Source organism: Meles meles, chromosome 2 (genome assembly GCF_922984935.1).
Source record: "Meles meles chromosome 2, mMelMel3.1 paternal haplotype, whole genome shotgun sequence".
NCBI lineage: Eukaryota > Metazoa > Chordata > Mammalia > Carnivora > Mustelidae > Meles > Meles meles.
The window spans coordinates 73,508,650-73,514,778 of record NC_060067.1 but is presented as its reverse complement, the minus strand read 5'-3'; positions in this window follow the sequence as shown (position 1 = coordinate 73,514,778).

The window sequence follows — 6,129 nt, the reverse complement described above, 5'->3', positions numbered from 1 at the left end:
ATAATTAATTTGGCCCCCTGAAAGCATAAATACTGCTCAACTCAACAGAATTTTAGTAATACCGAAGCTAGTTCCCCTTGGAATTTTTTTGGGCACTTCCTAGGGAAATATTAAGTCAGGTATATCTCTTACTGCGAAAGTAATAAGTGTATCCTGGTGTGTAAATGAGTCTCCTGAGAGTTTGGTTCATACAAATTCATTTGGTATAATTTGAGCTAAGAAAGTGGAGTTTCTTATCTTTAACATCAGCCAAAATAGCACTTCCTCAAGCAATTCACCCTACTTCCTCGGAAGTAATCCCGTAGATTTCGTTCATTCAACAAATACTTATTTTGCACCTAATCTGTGTCTGGCCGCCTCCTAGGTAGAGAACAAACCCCACAAAACTCTTGGAGAGCTTATGTTCTAGGGGAGACAGCACCTTGGACGCTTTCCCTGGAGTGTCACGTAGGGTGTGGTTACTTGTTTGTGATCCTTTGATTTCCAGATTTTTCCTCTTGTATAAGGTCTGTGAGGCTGGGGTCAGTTTCGCTAAGCCTTGTACTTCGGGCATTAACACAGTACCAATTTACAGAAAGCTCTTAATGAATTTTTTTTTTAAGATTTATTTATTTATTTGTTTGGCAGACATCACAAGTAGGCAGAGAGGCAGGCAGAGAGAAAGAGGGAGGAGGAAGCAGGCTCCCCACTGAGCAGAGAGCCCCATGTGGGGCTCGATCCTAGGACCCTGGGATCGTGACCTGAGCTGAAGGCAGAGTGCCCCTGAATATTTAAGGGATGAGTAAATCAGCAAATTCTCAAAGCTTCGTAACTGGACTCTAGGTCTCAAGGAATTGATCCTAAACCCTCAGAACCTTTAACAACTATGCATGCTTGGAAATTACTAATGAGCATTGCTTTCTTGGTACATGATCTCTGTGCCATCCAGTCTTGGGGATAGCCATAGAAAAATAGAGCAGTCTGATCAGGAAAAGAGGCCCTGAGCTTAGCTTTCCTGAGCTGCCATCAGCTCTTACATGGTACAGAAGTTGAATTGAGAGTTGGTTATCTTACCATGGGGGCCTTTGTGAACACTGGATGAGTGGCCCCAGAGCAAGGCTTGGGGTGGACCAGCTGGCCATATGGGCTGGTGGGAAGCCTAGGATTTTGCGGTGAGAACTGAGATGAGGCTGGGTTGATAAGAGAGGAGTCCCCGGCCCCACTCCTGCCATGTTCCTGCACTGCTTGCCCTGGAGTTGCAGAACCAGCAAGGCCAGTGTTAACATCTGAGGCCAGTAGCCCTGGGAGAAAGAGGCGGATCATCTAGAGACCAGCATATTGCAACCAGCAAGTCCCCAGACAAACGCACCAGGCCAGGGTCACATCCTGCACCCAGGACCATGGGGATAGTCAAACACATGTGCTAATCAAGCCCATCAGAAAGATGCCAAACAAGTCTCCAAGCTGGCTGGTTATCCTGCTGCAGTGTGGTGATAATGTTGGTCAGTTAGGGAGTGAATGGCAGCAAAGGAAGAACTCTGGACCCAGTTACGCTGGGACACTCCAGGGGGATAGTGCCAGATTCTGCTTCTTGAGTTATACCAAGGGAGAAAGCACTACCTCTCCCTTCTTGGGGAGGCAAATGCAGGTCCCACCCATTTCTTTGTCTTATCATATCCCGTATTCCTCTTCTGTTGGAGAACTGGCTAGACTCTCTGTCCCAGGACAAGTCAAGGACAAAGTTCTCTTCCCTCCTATACCCTGGCGCCATTATAGCAGAGAAGCGATGGGAAGGAAAGGCTACCTGAAAGAGTGAGATTTGAAAAGTTTTTAGAATTAACTTCACTTTGTTCATACTATTTTATATTACATATTAATTATATATGTTATTCATAAGATTTTCATATTACTTTTTAAAAGATTTTATTTATTTATTTGAGAGCGAGCACACTCGCCAGTGTGAGCAGGGGAGGAGTGGAGAGAGAGGGAGAAGCAGGCTCCAGAGCAGGGAGCCCCATGTGTGTCTTGATCCCGGGACCCTGGAATCATGACCTGAGCCAAAGGCAAGATGCTTAACCGACTGAGTTACGCAGGCGCCCCTACTGAGATATTGTTTCCATGTGATGAAACCACAGATTTTAAGTACGTAGTTTGAATTTTGACAAATGTACTTACGAAACCAATGAATGCCCCAATGAGGATGTAGAACACTTCTGTCACCACGGACGTTTACGCGGTCTGAGGAGTGAGCACTTTTATCAGAAAGGATTGAATCCTAAAATCACATACATGATCAGATCAAAACAAACTTAAACATGGTAGGATCTAAGTTAATTTTTATCTGATGCAGCCACAGTTTTAGGGCTAAGGAAAACCAAAGTAATTATAGACAAAACAGAGTAGGTACATTTTATCTGTATATCTCATTTTAAGCTGGAGCTAACTTTGTGTCTGTGCTATGCTTGAGAATTTGAAGGATTTGATGTTGGAAATTAAGAGAATTGGGGAGAAAAGACTATTCAGTTGAAGAGGTAGGCATGAGAAGGCTGGTATGCCCATTCCCATTGGAGCATCCACTAAAAGATCGATGAGAGTATCCATTAGTGGGTAAATGGAGTAACCAAATATACATACATACAAATATGTGTATATATATAATGGAGCATTGCAATATAAATATGGGAATATTGGAAGAATTCAGTATCGTTCAGCCTTAAAAAGGAAGGAAATTCTGACACATGCTACGACATGAGTGAACCTTGAGAATGTTCAGGGAAATAAACCAGTCACAAAAAGAAATAATGTGTGATTCTACTTGTGTGAGAGACCCAGAGTGGTCAAATTCATAGACGCAGAAAGTAGAAAGGCGAGTGCCTGGGGGAAGTGAGAATAGGGAGCTGTTTAAGGGGCATGGAGTTTTGCAAGCTGAAAAGGGTTCTAGAGATGGATGAGAGTGACAGTTGCATTTCATGCCACTGATCTGTCCACACAGAAATGGTTTCTAGAAATAAGTTTCCAGTTGGGTCTATTTTATCACAATTAAAAAAAAAAGAAAAGGTGGGTAATGAGAGGAATACCATCTGCCTTCCAGGCCAGTGCTTTACCACGATGTATACCCTCTTCACTAGACCAAAAGGGTACGGACTCATTCTGCTTTCTTTTAACCATGAGCACAGCTGTGGACCACAAGGTCTGTCTCCCATGACCCCCTGAAGAGGTGGGTCTGTGGCATGCATGCAAAGGACCACGTGCTCACAGGGAGCACACATCTCTAGCATTCTCCTTGGTGCAGCTCAAGGTGGTAACTGGAATGTAGACTTGTGGCAACAAGCTAGTCAATAAAGCATGGACTGAGTAATCTTTGTGATCACACTGAATTAAGCTCAGTGGAAAATGACCGTCAATTAGCACTCTTCATAGATTTGCTAAGTGACTGCCATGTTTAGGTACTGGGTTAGGAGCTCTATGTCTGTGTGGTGTGTGTGTGTGTGTGTGTGTGTGTGTGTGTGTGTGTGTGTGTGTTGGGAAGGGAGCAACAGGTGAGGGAAGAGGGAAGACCTACCTGATGCTCTTAGGTTGGTTATGCTATAGTAAGGGAGATTAGTTTGTATGCAAATAACTCCAGAACAAAGTTCAAAGTTATAAGTGGCTCCGTAGAGGCATAGATAGAATATTAGGAGGAGGGCAACTGGAGAAGGAAATTTCTCTGCACTGATTTCAGCTCCGTGGTTGGCAGTTAGGCAGAAATAATTTCTCGTGTGGTTCTCCAAACAATTTCTAGATGGATATTATAACGGAAATCTCTGAAGTTCAGAGACAGCAAGGGACAGCTCTCCCCAGATCCCATGGGCAGAAAGTTGACAGAGCCAAGATTCAAATCCAGTCTTTCTGACTCAAAAGACAAAGCTTTATTTGGTGGACCAGTAGTCTCAAATTAGGGAACCTAGCCCGGAGGTATTCCAAGGTATTTCATAAGGTATGTGGGTGGAGATGGTTTTAAGGGTATGGTCAGTTTTTTTCCAAAAATAGCTTAACCAGTATTTCCCACCCACACGCTCTCCTGGAATCTTGCATACCCCAACAGGAAGAAGGAGTCTTGAAGCGGGGCAGGCCTTTGTGAAGATCTCAACTAACAGAGTTGGCAGAAGCAAAGCTGCATGAACCCTGTAGGTCTACCTGCTCTCTCAGGATGCCCCCGTCTGAGTTGTCCTGCCCAAGCTACAGGTTTGTGAGCAGTTATTGAACCTACAGAGTTTGGGTGGTCTGTTTTGCAGCAATAGACACGGAATCATTTTCCTGATTGTAAACTTTCATATGTATCTCTTCTAAAATGGATCATCCTGAGAACCCAGGATCAACACAGAGCCTTCCCAGGGGCCATTCTTCCATTCTTTTTCTTTTTTTTTTTAAAGATTTTATTTATTTATTTGACAGAGAGAGATCACAAGTAGGCAGAGAGGCAAGCAGAGAGAGTGAGAGGGAAGCAGGCTCCCTGCCGAGCAGAGAGCCCGATGCGGGACTCGATCCCAGGACCCTGAGATCATGACCTGAGCCGAAGGCAGTGGCCTAAACCACTGAGCCACCCAGGCGCCCCAACCATTCTTCCATTCTTGTTTGTAAACAAACAAAGTTGTATATGCACCTTCCTGATTCTTATAAGGAGGCTTTGTCCGAGATCAGGAGTTGGAAAATTTTACCTGGTAAGAGCTAGATAGTAGGGGCGCCTGGGTGGCTCAGTTGGTTAAGCATCTGCCTTTGGCTTAGGTCATGATCCCGAGGTCCTGGGATCGAGCCCCATGTGGGACTCTCTGCTCAGGGGGGAGCCTGCTTCTCCCTCTCCCTCTGCTCCTCCCCGACATTCATGTGTGATGTCTCCCTCTCTCTTCTCTCAAATAAATAAATAAAATCTTTAAAAAAAAAAAAAGAGCTAGATAGCAAATATTTCAGAATTTGTGGGCTAACTCTGGGAAACAGTATGGAGGTTCCTCAAAAAGTTGAAAATAGAGCTACCCTATGACCCAGCAATTGCACTACTGGGTATTTGCCCTAAAGATACAAATGTAGTGATCCGAAGGGGCATGAGCACCTGAATGTATATAGCAGCAATGTCCACAATGGCCAAACTGTGGAAAGAGTCCAGATGTCCATCGACAGATGAATGGATAAAGAAGATGTGGTATATATATGCAATGGAATACTATGCAGCCATCAAAACCCAAAATCTTGCCATTTGCGACGACATGGATAGAACTTGAGGGTATTAAGCTGAGCGAAATAAGTCAATCAGAGAAAGACAATTATCATATGATCTCATGATATGTGGAATTTGAAAAACAAGGCAGAGGATCATGGGGAAGAGAGGAAAAAATGAAACAAGATGAAACCAGAGAAGGAGATAAATCATAAGAAACTCTTAATCTCAGGAGACAAACTGAGGATTGCTGGAGATTTGGGGGTGAGAGGGATGGAGTGGCTGGGTGACGGACATTGGGGAGGGTGTGTGCTATGGTGAGCGCTGTGAATTGTATAAGACTGATGAATCACAGACCTGTATCCTCAAACCAAACAATACATTATATGTTAATAATAATTAAATAAGTAGAGAGAAAAAAAAGAATTTGTGGACCACATACTATTTGTACGTTCTTGTTTGTGTGTGTTACAATCTTTTAAAAATGTAAAAACCAGGGGCTCCTGGGTGGCTCAGTGGGTTAAAGCCTCTGCCTTCGGTTCAGGTCATGATCCCAGGGTCCTGGGATCGAGCCCCATATCGGGCTCTCTGCTCTGCAGGGAGCCTGCTTCCTCCTCTCTCTCTGCCTGCCTCTCTGCCTAGTTGTGATTTCTCTCTGTCAAATAAATAAAATATTTTAAAAAATGTAAAAACCATTATTGGCTCAAGGGTTATTGAAAAGCAGGCTGAAACGGATTTAGCTCCCACCAGCCAACCTTAGTTTGCTAACCTCTGTCCCAGTAATTAGAAAAACAACTGCCCCAGATCAAAAACCCCCAGCCCAGCAAACAAATAAAAGAAAACCTCCAGTACAGCCATGAATGGTACAATTTGAAATAATGGTGTCAATATTGAAAATATTTGGCTAGCGAACCCTTTTGCAAACCACATGTTTTCTAATTCATTGCTTTCAGCTGTCC